This window comes from Eschrichtius robustus, chromosome 2, assembly GCF_028021215.1.
Source record: "Eschrichtius robustus isolate mEscRob2 chromosome 2, mEscRob2.pri, whole genome shotgun sequence".
Classification (NCBI taxonomy): Eukaryota; Metazoa; Chordata; class Mammalia; order Artiodactyla; family Eschrichtiidae; genus Eschrichtius; species Eschrichtius robustus.
In genome coordinates, this window is record NC_090825.1 from 174,826,102 (window position 1) to 174,844,337 (window position 18,236).

An 18,236-nucleotide genomic window follows, 5' to 3' on the forward strand; every position below is an offset into this window, starting at 1 on the left:
GTGTGCCCCTCTCCCATACCACCGGCACCTGCCACTCTTCACCAGGTGTGGTTCTGGCCATCACAGCAAGGCATTGGTTGCCGAGACACCTGGGCACTCAGGGTGTTTTCTTCTACAGAGATGATAAACAAGTTGCTCCTCCTGGGAACCTGAACATGTGCTGCCCCTTCCCAGCCTTCGTCACCGACTGCGTCCAGCCAGGATAGTGGTGGTGACAAGAGGCAGGAAGGCGGGCAGTTTCCCCTCCCTGACAGCCCTTCTACCCCATCCAGCCTTCCGGAACCTTCCTCCCAGCCTCCTCTTGTGACGTCACTGGCTGTCCCTGCCTCCCCACCCTGCCCCCACTCCTGCTTCTGGGACACTTCCTGCTTCTCTTTTTATGGATCCATTCGTTCAGGCACTGCACTCCTGCACCTGATTGTGACATTTTTATGGAGCCACCGCACTTAACGCTGGGCATCGTGCTAGATGCTGGGACCGTGAAGATGTGCAGAACCAGATGAGGTCTGCTCACGGAGCCAGCGGGGAAACCTAGAGTCATGCAAACAGGGAGACCCAATGTGTGTTGGTCAAGAGGGTGTTGGTGTTGGGGGGAGGGCTGACCTAGGCAGGGAGGTCGCGAGAGGTTCCTCAAGCTGAGGTCTAAAAGCTGGGTGGGTCTCAGCCCCGACCTCACCACTTTCTATCACGCTGCCCTACTTTATGCGTCCTTAGTCTGCTTTGCTCATTGCTGCATTCCAGTGCCTAAAACAGTGCCTGGCAGGGCTCACAGCAGGTGCTCAATAAATAAAGATTTATTACCCAAATGTTCTGCTCTGCCAAGAGACAAGAACAAGGAGTGTTCCAGTGTCTCTGGAGCCTTCTGGGTGGCTCCCATCCACGGCTGACCATTGTCACTGCGCAGAGCAGCGAGACAGCTGTGGCTGGGAGAGAGAGCATCCACCATGAGCCATTCTGCCCCTTCTTTTCTAGACCCCTCACCTAAAGATTGTTTCCCAGGCCCCCTTGTTGCGACACGTGGCCATCTGGCTAAATCCTGACCTGTGGGATGTGGACCTAGGTGATGGGGGTCACTTTGGGGTTATGCCCTTAATGGAAAGGAGATGGCACCCCCTTTCCCTAGTGGGAGGCTGGGACCTGAAGCAGACACCTTGGACAAGACGGGAGCTGGACAGTGAGGGAGGCAGAGCAACAAGAGGGAAGGAGCCTGGGTCCCTAATGACTGTGGAGCCACCTGGCTAGTCCTGGACAAATACAGAGTTCCATGCACACTCACACACACACACACAAACACACCTTCATATGGACATGCAATCACATGCACACACATGCATGTATACTCACCTGCACTCACATGCATGCACACCTGCTCCCACAGTCATACCCACTCACATCCTAAGACACACCCTCCTACAGACACAAAATTGCATACAGCCACACACTGAGTCACACACACCCTTTTATAGACACAATTACATACACGGTCACGCATATGCACTCATACACAGACACACAGTTATATACACACGTGCTCACACACATGCATGACAACCTCACATTCACGTGCATCCTCATTAGATACACGATTGCATACATATATGCTCACACATGTGCACTCACACGTCTTCACACAGATACATACTCTCACACACATGCACACACAAGTTTCTCACCCCAGAAAAGTCCACTCGGGAAAAACCTGTGCAGAGATACCTCAGCTGAGGCTTGGTGAGGACGGGGAAGATGCTGCAGTGCTTGCCCAGATCTCATTCAGGGATGGAGGGCGTGCTGCCAGCTTCCGGAAGTGCTAAGCAGACCTCTGCTGCTGGCCCTTTGGGATCAGCCTCCGCTGAACAGCACGCCAGCATGTAGGGTTACACGCCCTTCCCAGGGCAGCCCACAGCCGCGTCATGGCATAAAGTCCCTGCCTGTCACCCCAACTCAGAGCAGCTCTGAGAGGCCGTCCCAGCCGCAGAGCCTCCCTGGGGGCAGGTGACCTTCTCTCTCCCTTGGGAGCCCAGTCCTGCTTCCCCCCCTCCCACCAGTGTCCCTCCTGAGTGCTCCCTAAATAAACCGTTTTGCAAGCTCAGTTTTCCTCGGCTTCACAATGAGCCCAACATAGAGCAAAAGCAGTAATCGTCTCCCACTCGAATCCCTCCGTTGACCTTGCCTTACCTTTCTCTTAACCTGCCCCAGCTAAGGTAGCAGCAGGGACCCTTCTTTCCTCACAAGCCTTGGCCATCAGCAGTGACCATGCTCTCTGGGTGGTGGAGGAACCCCTCCTCCAAGCAGAGGGACAGAGTTTATTCCAGGCCACCGCGCACATTTTAATCGAGAAAAGTCTGACAGTAGAAAACAGGATTGCATGGAGGCAGCAGCTGCAGAAAGAAAAGCCCTGATTTGGCAAAATCCGTCTACCCCAACCCCGCTGACCCCGGAAGACTCCCCCTCCCCCAAAGCCAAGGGCAAAACGAACTGAAGCTGAGGGCAACTCTGTGAAAGGACCCAGGTGCCCGCATTGGACATCGGGGAAGGGGTAACTCACCTGGGTGTCCTCCACCCCCCTCGCTGGGCAAGGGGGAGTCGCACCCCAAGCACTTTGGGCTGCTTTCAGGATCTGCTCCACATCCGTCTCTCAGGATGAGAACAAGGGGAAGCTCTCAGCCAACCTCCAACTTTCCCCAGTTAACCAACTCACCCCCTAACTCAGGTTCTGTCCCCCTTACAAAGCATGCAGATGGGCCTGGTTCATATAGAACCCTCGTGGGGTTACTCTGAAATGCACGTGCATCTATCCCACATGTGTGCTTAGTGAGGGTGAGATGTTTATTCCCAAACCTGTTTACGCCCGTTGTACTCATTACCCTAACAACATGATTTAATTAAATATTATACCCACCAATGCAATACAAGGCAAAAAATCATTGTTTCTAAGCCCAAAGTACAGGTGATTCAAAAAAGATTGATGAGGGACTTCCCTGGTGGTGCGGTGGTTAAGACTTCCCCTTCCAGTGCGGGAGGTGCGGGTTCGATCCCTGGTCGGGGAGCTAAGATCCCACATGCCTCGCAGCCAAAAAAACCAAAACATAAAACAGAAGCTATATTGTAACAAATTCAATAAAGACTTTAAAAAACATGGCCCCCATTTTTAAAAAAGTGATTCACGATAGTGATTCACAATTTAAAGAAAAAAAAAAATTGATGAATTAAGCAAGATGGTATATTGCGTCTGGGAAAAAACTGGAAATCTACCCTGTCCAATATGGTAGTGACTACCTGTGTGTATATCTAGATTTAAATTTTTATTAAAGTTCAAGTGAGAACTGTACACCTTAAAAATGGTTAAGAGGATAGATTGACTGTTGTTTTACTACAGTTAAAAATAAAAATAAGTTAGCTTAAATTTAAACTTCAGTTCCTCAGTCACACAAACAATAGTTCAAAGGCTCAGTAGCCACATGTGGTTGGTGGTGGCCATATTGGACAACCCAGATGCAGGACATCTCCAGCATGTTCTAGACTGGAGTGGCAGACCAGTTCTATACCCAGGGTGTTCTTCAAGTATCTTTATGCTCTTACTACACTCTTGTGATTACAAGCTCTTAATGATAGTCAGGAACATTAAAGATAGGATAGTAATTTGACTATTGAAAAGTTTATAAAAGCTTATTCACGTATTCAGTGGGTTGGTTGGTCATGTGAGAAATTTCAGCACCTTCCTTCTTTTCTTGTACTATCTATTTATTAAAACAATTTTGCTTTTCTTGGTGATAATCTATATCGTCAGAAACTTCCGTTGTAGAGCTCTCAACATTGGCTTCCTCGCCACAGTTTCCAAGCTTTTGCTGAAAACCCAAGAATTCTTTTCTTGGCACCCCTTTGTCCTTGTGGCCCCATCCCTAGTATCCCATGATCGCCATGACCTTCGAGATCAAGCGAACAAGAACTTTTTGGACCTCTGCTTGGGGTTTCAGGCTAGGAAGCATCTAAAGAAGTGACTCCCCCCATCTTGAAGAAATTGAAATCAGAAAATGTAGAGGTTGATTTATGCAAGAGATACCTAAGGATCTCCAATGGGCAGATCCATCTTCAAAGAGAAGGACTTAGGAGCCATACCTCAAAAGGGTACAGAAGATCTCTAGGACAAGGGGAAACAAAAAACCAAATGAATCCCTGCCTTCAGTGACTTTTTCCAGTGACCAGTCAAATACCGGAATGCTCACACATCCAGAAGTTCCTCTGGGCACCAACCCTCCTCCAGCCCAGGTCCTGTGTCCTGTGTTGTTTGTGTTCTGTGTCATCTAAACATCACTCACTGCCTGGGGAGCTGGGGGGAGGATGAATAGAGCAGAAGCAGAGAGGAAAGTCTGTGGCTTGAAGTAAAGGGCTGGGGATTTGCGGTTCAAGAACTGATACCCACCCTCCTACATTTCTGGTGGGAATAAAAATTGGTGCAGCCAGTTTGGAAGACAGTCCGGCATGTCCTCAAAAGGTTAAACATAGAGTTATCATTTGACCCAGCAGTCCCGCTCCTGGGTGTATTCCCAAGAGAAATGAAAACGTACGTCCACACAAAAACTTGTACACGAACGTTCACAGCAGCATGATTCATGCTAGCCCCCAAACCAAATATCTGTCAATGGGTGAATGGATAAACAGAACATGGTGTATCCATCCAAGGGAATGTTATGCAGCCATTAGAAGGAATGAAGCTCCTGGGGACTTCCCTGGAGGTCCAGTGGTTAAGACTTCACCTTCCAATGCAGGGGGTACGGGTTCGATACCTGGTCGTGGAGCTAAGATCCCACACGCCTCACAGCCAAAAAACCAAAACATAAAGCAGAAGCAATATTGTAACAGATGCAATAAAGACTTTAAAAATGGTCCACATCAAAAAAAGAAAAAAATCTTAAAAAAAAAAAAAAAAAGGAACGAGGCTCTGATACATACTGCAACACAGATAAACCTCAAGAACATTTTTGCTGGGTGAAAAAGCCACATGAGTCATACACTCTATGATTCCACTTATATGGGGAATCTAGAATAGACAAATTCATAGAGCCAGAAAGTAGAATAGATGTTGCCAGGGGCTGGGGGGAGGGAAGAGGGAGAAATGACTGCTCATGGGTGTGGACCCTCCTTTTAAGGTGATGAAAATGTCTTGGAACCAAACAGAGGTGATGGCTGTACAACACGGTGAATGTACTGAATGTCACCGAGTTGTCCACGTTCAACTGTGGAGTTTTAAAGTTTAAAAGAAGTAATAAATAAATAGATTATCCTGACTGTGCAGCATTATTTAACACTCAGGATGTGCTCCATTAGAGCAGCTCAAGGTCAGAGAGGCAGAGCCACTTGGCTGAGGTCACACAGCAAGCAAGCGATGGAGGCACAGAAATCCTGCTTAGTTCTGTAACTTTGCTCCACCCCAGCTCTTCACAGAGCATCCCAACCCTCAGAGAGCCTCTGACTTGTGGTCCCCAGAACCAAATGGTGCTTGATACGGACTGGCAGCTGCACCACAGCAGGACTGTCTCCCATTTCACTGGTGGGAAAACAGAAAAGTTAAGTAACTTGCCCAGAGGCACACAGCTGGTCAGAGGCAGGGTGACTGAGAATGCCAGTTCTAGACCCACATCACCTCTCTGATCTTTGGTCTGTCCTGGTTGACACTGAAATTCTCTCTGCTGTGTGTCCCAGCTCTCCTTTTTTCTGCATCCTTCGGATCATTAACTAGAATCTGACCCTGTACTTGCATGTCTCACCTCTCTCTGTTTCTAGCCCTGTTGCATCCTGTCTTTATTTAAAATGTTGACATTTTGTTCATCATGGTTTTTTGGGCATCATCTTGGTTTTTAAAAATATTGCATTGAAATGTTATTCATCTTGGTGATTGAGTTTTCTGCTTTTAAAGGACAGGCAGGAGAGGAAAAATGGTTGATGTTTCCCCTTTCCCTCTCTTCTTGCTCAGAATGGGGATGTGATGCCTGGAGCCATGGCAGCGATTTTGTAATCATGAGTCAACAAGCAAGGGGCACAAGAAGCCAGTGGCTTAGGACATTAAGAACCTGAGCTCTTGACAACATTGAGTGATTGAATCAAAGTCAGCAACCATTTACATGCAGATTTCCTGTGTAGTGAAAAAAATAAACTCATTTTGTAAACTGCTTTGGTTAGATTTTCTTTTAGATGCAGTCAAATGCTAACTGCTACAATCTTAAAATGACATTTCTGGGCTGACTTTAGAGGTTAACAGTTTATGATGGGATATATCATCTATCTAAGTAACTAACCCCAAATTTCTCAAGATAAAAGTCTTAAACCCACTCCTGACGCTCGTATATTGTTGGTAGGAGTGCATTAGTACAGCTTTGGTGAGAACAATTTGGCTGTATTTGTCAAAATTTTAGAACATATATCCTTTTTTGCCTTCCCCTGTATTATGTCAACTCAGTATTTTATAGGACTAATCCATTACCTTTTTATATTTAGACTAATTTCTAAAAATGTTATGAAAGTAATACATGTCCATGGTTTTTAAAATTCAAAAGAAACAAATAATCTGATTAAAAATGGGCAGAGCTTTGGGACCACCTAGAGGGGTGGGATGGGGAGGGTGGGAGGGAGGGAGATGCAAGAGGGAAGAGAAATGGGAACATATTGTATATGTATAACTGATTCACTTTGTTATAAAGCAGAAGCTAACACACCATTGTAAGGCAATTATACTTCAATAAAGATGTTTAAAAAAAAAAAAAAAATGGGCAGAGGACCCGAATAGACGTTTTTCCAAAGAAGATATGCAAATGGCCAACGGGCATATGAAAAGGTGCTCAACATCACTAATCTTCAGGGAAATGCAAATCCAAACCATAATGAGATGTCACCCACTAGACATCAGTCAGTTAGAATGGCTTCAACAAAAAGACAAGAGATAATAAGTGTTGGTGAGGATGTGGAGAAAAGGGAACGCTTGTACACTGCTGGTGGGAGTGTAAATTGGTACAGCCACTGTGGAGAAGAGTATGGAGGTTCCTCAAAAAATTAAAAATACAGCTATCATGTGATTGGGCAATCTCACTTCTGGTTATATATCTGAAGGAAATGAAATCACTGTCTTGAAGAGATACCTGTACTCCCATGTTCACTGCAGCACTATTCATAATGGCCAAGACCTGGAAACAACCTAAGTGTCCATTGACAGATGAATGGATAAAGGCGATGTGGAGAGTGTGTGTGTGTGTGTGTGTGTGTGTGTGTGTGTGTGTAATGGAATACTACTCAGTCATAAAGAAGGAAATTCTGGCATTCGAGACTATATGGATGGTTCTTAAGGACACTATGCTTAGTGAAATAAATCAGACAGAGGAAGAGAAACACTGTATGATCTCACTTATATGTAGAATCAAAACAAAACACGGGGGACTTCCCTGGTGGCGCAGTGGTTAAGAATCCGCCTGCCAGTGCAGGGGACACGGGTTGGAGCCCTGGTCCGGGAAGATCCCACATGCCGCAGAGCAGCTAAGCCCGTGCACCACAACTACTGAAGCCCGCGTGCCTAGAGCCCGTGCTCTACAACAAGAGAAGCCACCACAATGGGAAGCCCGTGCACTGCAACAAAGAGTAGCCCCCGCTCGCCAGAACTAGAGAAAGCCCACGCACAGCAACGAAGACCCAACACAGCCAAAAATAAAATAAATAAATAAATTTATAAAAAACAAAACATGGGAGGGTGAAGCTGGGGTGAAGTGAGCGTAGCATCGACGTATATACACTACCGAATGTAAAATAGTTGGCTGGTGGGAAGCAGCAGCATAGCACAGGGAGATCGTCTTGGTGCTTTGCGATGACCAAGAGGGGTGGGATAGGGAGGGTGGGAGGGAGGCTCAACAGAGAGGGGATATGGGGACATGTGTTTGCGTGTGGCTGATTCGCTTTGTTGTGCAACAGAAACTAACACGGTATTGTGAAGCAATTATACTCCAAAAAAGATGTATTTTAAAAAAATTACTTTGATTAGAACTTTTCCCCCCTTCAGTGTAGTTACGGCATGCATTTGAAATACAGTTGTGTTTGTTTAAAAAAAACAAAAACAACTAGCACACCATTGTAAAGCAATTATACTCCAATAAAGATGTTAAAAAAAAATACAAAACAAAACAAAAACAAAACACGGAACTCACAGATACAGAGAACAGATTGGTGGTTGTCAGAGGCGGGGCTGGGGGATGGAGAAATGGGTGAAGGTGGTCAAAAGGTACAAACTTCCAGTTATGAAATCAGTAAGTCCTGGGAATGTAAGTCAGTCACAGCGTGGTGACTTCAGTTAATAACACTCTGTCGAAGATTTGAAAGCTGCTAACAGAGTAGATCTTTTTTTCCAATATATTTTTTATGAAGTATAGTTGATTTACAATGTGTTCATTTCTTCTGTACAGCAAAGTGATTCAGTTGTGTGTGTGTGTGTGTGTATATATATATATATACACACACACACATTCTTTTTCTTAAATATTTTTGCCATTATGGTTTATCACAGGATATTGAATATAGTTCTCTGTGCTGTACAGTAGGACCTTGTTGTTTATCCGGTCTATGTATAAAAGCTTACATCTGCTAACCCCAACCTCCCACTCCATCCCTCCCCCAACCCCCTCCCCCTTGGCAACCACCAGTCTGTTCTCTATGTCTGTGATTCTGTTTCTGTTTCGTAGATAGGTTCATTTGTGTCATATTTTAGATTCCACATATAAGTGATATCATATGGTATTTGTCTTTCTCTTTCTGACTTACTTCACTTAGTATGATAATCTCTGGGTCCATCCATGTTGCTGCAAATGGCATTATTTCATTCTTCTTTATGGCTGAGTAATATTCCATTGTATATATGTACCACATCTTCTTTATCCATTCATCTGTTGATGGACATTTAGGTTGCTTCCACGTCTTGGCTATTGTTAATAGTGCTGCTGTGAACATTGGGGTGCATGTATCTTTTTGAATTATAGATTTGTCTGGGTATATGTGCCCAAGAGTGGGATTGCTGGATCATATGGTAATTCTATTTTTAGTTTTCTGAGGAACCTCCATACTGTTCTCCATAGTGGCTGCACCAACTTACATTCCCACCAACAGTGTAGGAGGGTTCCGTTTTCTCCACACCCTCTCCAGCATTTGTTATTTTTAGACTTTTTAATGATGGCCATTCTGACTGGTGTGAGGTGGTACCTCATTGTAGTTTTGACTTGCATTTCTCTAATAATTAGCGACGTCGAACATCTTTTCATGTGCCTATTGGCCATCTCTATTTCTTGAGAGTAGATCTTAAAAGTTCTCATCCCAAGAAAAAAATTGTAACTCTGAATGGTGATGGATGTTAAATAGACTTATTGTGGTGAATGTTTTGCAATATATGCAAATATGTAATCATTATGCTGTATACCTGAAACTAACATGTCAGTTATACCTCAATACAAATAAAATTTGAAAAAACAGCAAAGAAACCTGCCCCCACAAATTTAGGCAGAGGGCTGGATTGGATACGTGGAGTGGTAGTTTGGAGATTCCTACTGTAGACTCCCCAGGCTGATTCTCATTTTTATTTTTCCAGAGGAAAACTATAACTTTTCTCACAGCTCCCCCTGGTGGGAGCATCCATCTCACGCACCGGGCCCAGAGGGAACACAGCACAGCATCTGGGGTGTCTACAGCAGGCAGCAGAGATGGAATTCCCTGGTTTTTGAGTTGCACTTTTTAATTAAGGTAATTCGTGCCCATTGTTTTGTTGTTGTTGTTTGAGTATCAGAAAGATCAGAAAGGTTTATAACAAAGCAAAAATGCCCTGTTCCACCTCTGCCTCCTAAAATTCCACAGGTTATCCCTCCCCCAGGAGCCAACCATTATGGATACTTTGACTATTTCCTTTGGTGGTAACCTCAGTTTCTGTTATTGTTGTTGTTGTTGTTTTGACCACGTTGCATGGCTTGTGGGATCTTAGTTCCCCAACCAGGGACTGAACCCGGACCCTCAGCAGTGAAAGCGCAGAGTCCTAACCACTGGACCGCCAGGGAAGTCCCTAACCTCAGCTTTTTTTTAAATTAATTTTTTATTTTATATTGGAGTATAGTTGATTTACAATGCTGTGTTAGTTTCAGGTGTACAGCAAAGCGATTCAGTTATACATATACATATATCCATTCTTTTTCAGATTCTTTTCCTATATAGGTTATGACAGAATTTTGAGTAGTGTTCCCTGTGCTATTCAGGAGGTCCTTGTCGATTATCTATTTTATATATAGTAGTGTGTATATGTTAATCCCAAACTCCTAATTTGTCCCTCCCCCCACTTTTCCCCTTTGCTAACCGTAAGTTTGTTTTCTATGTCTGTGAGTCTGTTTCTCTTTTGTAAGTAAGTTCATTTGTATCGCTTTTTTTAGATTCCACATATAATTGATATCATATGATATTTGTCTTTCTCTGACTTACTTCATTTAGCATGATAATCTCTAGGTCCATCCATGTTGCTGCAAATGGCATTATTTCATTCTTCTTTATGGCTGAGTAATATTCCATTGTGTATATGTACACATCTTCTTTATCCAGTCATCTGTCAATGGACGTTTAAGTTGCTTCCATGTCTTGGCTATAGTAAATAGTGCTGCTGTGAACATTGGGGTACGTGCATCTTTTCTAACCTCAGTTTTAGACATTATCTTCTGACTTCCTGTTACAGCCTTGCTATCTGATGATTTTTGTCCATATCTTTACATGAATTAATATTCTATTACCTATCCTCATAACAGCATAAAATAAATAAATGAATTGACCACTTCATAAAATGAAAATCTAGGAGAAAACCAGAATCCACCACAACTTTAAGAACTTCAGGAATTTTATTCCATCTGTGTTTTTAAACACAGAGAATGAAAAGTGGATATTCTGAAACAGTCGTGGTCTGGAAAAAAAAAACAAAACACAGGGACATCCACCCGAAAACGCAGAGGGAGGCCAAATCCGCCCACGTAAATATTGTCTTCCACAAACCCATTCGCGTAGTTTACGCTATTCTGCGTTCTGTTTCCTATTTGTGATTTTCTGCAATTAATGATGAACGTGGCAGAGTTGATATTAGTTGGGTGATATCCCCCAAATAATATGGATAACCAGTGTCCTTCGTGAAGATGTGAAGGAGCTGCCGAGTTCCCTGTCCCCCACCCCCGTCAGACTGTCCTGCCAAAATGTTAGGCAGGTCCTTATATCATTTCCTAAAAGTCACTTACGTTCATGCGTGGAGTTCTGACTAGTCAACCCACGTTACCGTTACAACTAGTACACTTGCAATCAAGCTAAGAATGTTAGATTCTTAACTTCATTTTTTAAAAAATATTTATTTATTTATTTAGGTTGTGCCAGGTCTTAGTTGCGGCAGGCGGGGTCCTTAGCTTCATTTTTGTAAAGTGGGCAGTAAGCGTTCTTGACGGCTTTCGTCATTGAAGTGTTTCTCTTCCTGTCTTTTTTTTTTTTTTTTTTTTAAACTCCTTTCCTTCTCATTCCTCTCCCCTTTCCTTTGCCTCCAATTCTTTGTCTTTTTCTCTTTTTTCCCCCTTTCCTTTCCTTCTTCCATTCGCTGGCAGTCAGTATGGAACTTAGGTACAGCCATTCTATTGCCCAGCTTCCCGGTTGCCTGGAAGTGGTTAACACAGTTGGCTGAAAACATGGGATTATTTTTTAATGTGTTTTGCGTGTATTCAGCCTGCCCCTTCCAAGGCTGGAGGTCACAGCAGTTTGCTACGGAAATGATTTGCTGTCGCGGAGAAATGTGACGACGGATGGCGAGAAAACCACGAGAAAAATAAAGATCTTCTCGCCACACAGGTGCTTTCCACACAAAATCCACTTTTCTGAAGCCCAGTCATTACGGAAATTGTGCTCTCATGCTTCCCTTGAAAGGATCAGATACTCGCATTCAGGTCTGCACCAAATCAGTGGCTCGCAAAACCACCCACCAATGCTTAAATGGCCTTTAAAGTTCTAACAGCACCAGTTAATTAACAGTCATTAGTTAAATAAAAACAGTCAATTAGGAAGAATTCTGTCTGGGAGGGGGAAAAAAGTTTTAACAACCACAGAGGGTAAATGCTCTCCAGGAGATCTGGAAAGCTCCCAGGAGGATGTATTTTCGTACCATTCTTAGATTCATCTAGTTTTTAGTGGTCTTGTGGTTTTACTGGCTAATTCTTTTCTTGTAAACATGTGGTTAACCTTTTTTTTTTTTTTTTTGGTTCGAGTTTTATTTTATATTTGAGCAGAAAATATCCTTTCATTTTATTATGCCTCTGGGAGTTTTTGACCAAAAACAAAAAATTGATTGGAAAAGTAATACTTGTGCTTGGTAAATACACACAAAGGCAGACGGACAGACAGACAGCCTCAACAGGGTGAAAGGAGGACACAGTGAAGAGCTAAGCCTCCCTCCTCCTGTTATGTGTATTCTTAGTTTATATTTATTGTTTTTCCAGGAATATTCTCTACATATACCAGCACGCTGCAAAAGAACATGGAAGAGATGTAGGAGAGCTTAGGGGTCAAGCACATAGGTGTCAGAGCCAGACCACCTGGGTTCACATCCCAGGTCTGCAGTCTATTACCTGGCTCTGTGAGTTTGACTGAACCCTTCTGTACCCCCCAAAGTGGTAGGCAGCCTCTAAAATGCCCCCCCGACGGCCCCCAATGATCCCCACTTCCTCGTATCAACACCCTTATGAAATCCTCTCCCGCAAGTGTGGGCTGGACCTACTGATCCCCTTCTAACAATTATATCAGAACTGATGAGATGTCATCGCTGCTGAGCTTAGGTTATAAAAAGACAGTGGCTTCTGTCTCAAGTGTACGGGGGAGACCAGCTGCCAGGTCCCCACCGTCATGTCAGAAGGACACGTAAGCAGCTTCTTAAACAGCCCGTGAGGCGAAGAACGGAAGTCTCCAGGCAGTAGCCCGAGAGAAGCTGAGGCCTGCCTTAACCACATGAGTGAGCTTAGAGCTCTTCCCCATGGGGTGTTCTGTTTGATGGGTGTCAAGGTTCAGTGTTTCAAGATGAATAAGTTCTAGAGACCTGCTGAATAAATTCTACAGATTGTGTCTGCAGTTAACATTTCTCTGTTGTACGCTTGAAATTTTGTCAAGAGGGTATGTCTCATATTAAGTGTTTTTACCACAATTTTAGAAAGAGAGAGAGAAAAGAAGGAAGGAAAGGGAGGGAGGAAGGAAAGAAAAGAAGGGAGGGAGGGAGAAAGAGAAAGAGAGAGAGGAAGGAAGCGGTGAAGGAAGGAAGGAAGGAAGAGAGAGAGAGAGAAAGAATCTTCCCCAGTTGAGCCTTCAGATGAGACCACAGCCCCAGCCAACAGCTTGCCCACAGCCTCATGGGAGACCTTGAGCTAGAACCACCCAGTGAAGCTGCACCCAGATTCCTGACCCACAGCCACTATCCGTGATCATGAATGTTTGTTGTTTTAAGCTGCTAAATTTGGGGACAATTGTTTACACAACAAGAGATAACACATATGTAAAATGAGACTAATAATACAAGAGTTATTGTGAAGACGAAATGAGTTAATATTGACAAATGATGGGGAATTACCTGGCACAGAGTAAGCACTCAAACAAATGTTTACATATTTACTTAAAAAGGCAGTATTTACATGGGTAAGTTTATCCCCTTTTGAAACAAATATCCCCCTTTAAAAGTGCTGTCAACAGTGTTCAATGTTCTGTGCTTACTATTTTGTTGTTTAATATGTGGGTCATAGCCATTCTCCTGCACCTGCCCACATAGCTTCATCTCATTCTTTTTCACTGCTGTATAATAGTCCATTGCTTAGCTGAATGCTACTTCACTCAATCAATCCTTTATTGTTGGCTGTTTAGGATGTTCCCAGGTTTCTGTCATCCTTTTCGTCTCAATGCCCCATCTTAAAATGTAATGTCCATCCATGTTGCTGCAAATGGCATTATTTCATTCTTTGTATGGCTGAGTAATATTCCATTGTATATATGCACCACATCATCTTTATCCATTCCTCTGTCGATGGACATTTAGGTTGCTTCCATGTCTTGTCTGTTGTAACAGTGCTTCAATGAACATTGGGGTGCGTGTATCCTTTTGAACCAACAAGGACCTACGGTATAACACAGGGAACTCTGCTCAATATTATATCACAACCTAGATGGGAAAAGAATTTGAAAAAAGATAGATATGTGTATACGTATCACTGAATCACTTTGCTGTACACCTGAAATTAACACAACATTGTTAAGCAACTGTACTCCAATATAAAATAAAAAGTTACTTCCTGAAAAAAAAAAAAGTGATGTTTTCAGTCATGGACAGTTCCAGGTGGAAGAAACCCATCTTTGGAATCATTCGATGCTGAAGTTTCAAACTGAGGTTCTGGGAGGCCTGGTGCTCCATGGCGCCCCCTGCCTTTGATCAAAACTGCTCCCATTTTGCCTGTCCGACCCCAAACCCAGACACCTAATCCCGTGCTCACTCCACACCTCACAAGCCTTGTGTGGGAACACATCTGCAGCTTCATCATGAGATGATTTGAGGCAAAGAAATTCATTTCACAGCCAACTCCTTGGAAATACACCCGGACAATTCCTTTTTTTAAAATTTTATTTTTGTGTTGACATATAGTTGACTGACAGGGTCGTGTTCGTTTCAGGTATACAGCAAAGTGATTCAGTTATACATACATATATATCTTTTTTTTTTTTTAGATTCTTTTCCCTTATAGGTCATTACAAAATACTGAGTAGAGTTCCCTGTGCTATATGGTAGGTCCTTGTTGGTTATCTATTTTATATATAGCAGTGTATATATGTTAATCTCTAACTCCTAATTCATCCCTCCCCCCACCAGGACAATTCCTAATAGTAAACTGCATTTCCCAAGGTGAGGGGTGTTAGTAGGGGGAAATAGGTCACTCGGTTTAATAGGTTTGGGAAATGCAGTTAGATAGAATTAACATTTTTCACTAATGGCCTTTTTTTTTTTTTTTTTTTGCTGATACTAGTAACATCTCTTGGGCACCTTCAGTATCCCTGGCACGTTACAGAGCACATCCCAGTGAATCCCCACGAGGTAAGTCTTCATCGGAAACTTTTTTTACAGAAGAGGAAACTAGGGTTAGAGGATTACGTGACTTGCCCTTGAGTATGCAGCTAGCATCCAGAACTCAAGTCTGAATGGTTCCAAAGGCTGGGGTCATAACTCGGATACGATTGCAGGACTTCTCAGGGCCTTTAATAAGCTGCTGGGCACTGGCATCTTTTGCTCACGGAGCCCTTTCTTCACAGTGTGTCTGACTACGGTAAGTAAGACTGTCTGTCAGCACAGGGTAGCAGGGACTCCGTATCAACCTGTCTGCAACCAAACCTACACCTACAACAGCTGGAGTGACCAACCATCTGGTTTGCTCAGGGCTGAGGTTGTCCCTGTGACATGGAACTTTCAGGTTTAAAAAAAAATCTTTTTAAATTATTATTCAGATATAATTCACATAACACGAAGTTCATCATAGTAAATTGTACAATTCAGTGATTTTTAGCATATTTAAAGCATGGTGCAACCATCCCTACTGTTTTAATTCCAGAACATTTCCACTGCCCCCAGTGGAAACCCATACCCTTGTATCCATTTAGCAGCCCCTCAGTTCCTCCCTCCCCAGCCCCTGGTAACCACTAACCCACTTTCTGTTCTATGGATTTGCCTCTACTGGACATTTCACCCAAATGGAATCATACCGTATGTGCTCCTTTGTGACTGTTTCACTACACTTAGCATCATGTTTTCAAGGTTCATCTGCATAGTAGCGAGTGTCAGTGCTTCACTCCTTTTTATGGCTGAATAGTATTCCATTGTGTAAATATTCCACATTTTGTTTATCCATTCATCTGTTGATAGACATCTGAGTCCTTTCCACTTTTTGGCTATTATATATGAGTAATGCTGCTGTAAATATGCGTGGACAAGTTTTCGTATGGACAAATGTTTCCAATCCCTTTGGATATGTACCTAGTAGAATTGTGGGGTCATATGGTAACTCTGTCTAACTTCTTGAGGAACTGGAGTTTCAGGGTTTTTTCCTTTTTCTTTTCTTTTTTTCTTTTTTTGGCCACACCTCACAGCTTGCGGGATCTTAGTTCCCCAACCAGGGATCGAACCCGGGCCCCAGGCAGTGAAAGCACCGAGTCCTAACCACTGGACTGTCAGGGAATTCCCCTGGAGTTTCAGTTTTAATAGCAGGAAAGTTCTAGGGAAATCAGGACAAGTTGGCCACACCTTATAAATGATTTCTCCTTGATGTCACTTGGCCCAGAGCTTTAGGTAAGAGGACAAAGCAATCAAGATACTGCCTTCGGTACACCCCCGTTCCTTCCACTGTTACCCAACTTTTCTGGTTCTGTGGCTTCCTGTACTGCAGACTCTGCCATTTTCCCTCCAAACTGTGCCCTACATCGTCTTCCAAAGATTGCTGTGTGTTTAAGCAAGCAAAGCCTTCTCTCTGGAAGGGACAGAAAGCAGAGTCCACTAGGGGGAAATGCCAGCCTTTCCTCCATCCACTTGGAAGGCCTGGGTGTCCTGTGTCAGCAGGGACCCGGCACTTTCTGATAAGGGATGACTTGGGCCAGAATAGGAATACGGGGGGGAGCTAAGAGTGACAGAATAGAGGGTAGGTAAGTCCTGAGCTGAAATTCCCTGCTGGAAATTCACACCTGTTTTCCTTCTGCCCTAACATAATATAGAACCACTGTTTGAGTGGGAAATTGTGGAATTACAATAAAAAGCTAAGGATTAATCTCAGAGCAACCCTTCCATATCTTTCCTGGATTATAATCAGAGGCTTAAACCCCTTCATACAAGCACAGAATTGCATGCTTTTCATCTACATTTTCCTAATGGAAGCGTTTCTGCGAGGTTTCTTCTGCCCACCTAGCCTTAAGAGATTTGGGGCAACAAAAGAATAAAAGGCAGGGTCTTGAAGAGATATTTGTACACCCTTGCTCATAGCAGCGTGAGTCACAGCAGTCAAGGTGGAAGCAGCCCAAGTGTTTGTTAATGGATGAACGGATAAAATGTGGTCCATCCACACAATGGAACATTATTCAGCCTTAAAAAGGAAGGAGATTCTGACACACGCTACAACACAGATGAACCATGAGGACATGATGCTAGAAGCCAGACACAAAAGGACAAATACTGTCTGATTCCACTCATAGGAGGTCCCTAGAGGAGTCAGATCCACAGAGACAGAAAGTAGATGGTGTGTTCCAGGGGCTGGGGAGTCAGTGTTTCATGGGGACAGAGTTTCAGATTGCAGGATACAGAGTTCTGGAGATGCATGATGGTAGCACAAAAATGTGAATGTACTTAATACCACTGAACTGTACACTCACAAGTGGTTTAAATGGTAACTTTTATGTTATGTATATTTTATCTCAAATTTTTAAAAACTTTTAAAGATAGATTCGGATAAGAAATTTTTACCTGCAGGCTTGGCATTCCACCATCCATTTATTCGACAGTGACTTACTGAGGAACAGCTGTGTTCCAAGCCCAGTTCTAGACCAAGGTTTCTCAGCCTCGGGGCTGCTGCCTTTGGGGCCACATCATTCTCTGTGGTGGTGCCGTCCTGTGCCCTGTAGGGATGCAGCGTGCCCCGCTTCTACCCGCCAGACGCCAGTGGCTCCCCCTCCCCCAGCTGTGACATCAAAAGTGTCTTCAGACGTTGCCCAGTGTCTCACAGGGGGCAGAATCATCCCAGGCGAGATCCCCCCTGGGTTAGGGGATTCCATGGACCCCCAGAAGATACTGCATTCCATAATCATCTGACCTGCGGAGGCCCTAGGATGCTACACACCTTTGAAACACACAGAGTGACTGGGGAGGGAGAGAGGAGGTCATTCACAGATGCTGGGGGTGGGAGGCACCCTGGTTTACACGGCTTAACACATTGGGAATTCATTCTGGTGCGCGGTGCGACCTGGGGCGTCAGACTCAATCTTTCCCCGAAGGCTTAGTGCTGGGTTTCTTAGTCTAGGCGCCGTTGGCCTTTGGGCCCAGATAGATTCTCTGTGGTGGGGTCATGCTGTGCACTGCGGGGTGTTGAGCATCCCTGGTCTCTACTGACTAGAGGCCAGCAGCACCCCCTAGTCGTGACTGCCAGAAACGTCGC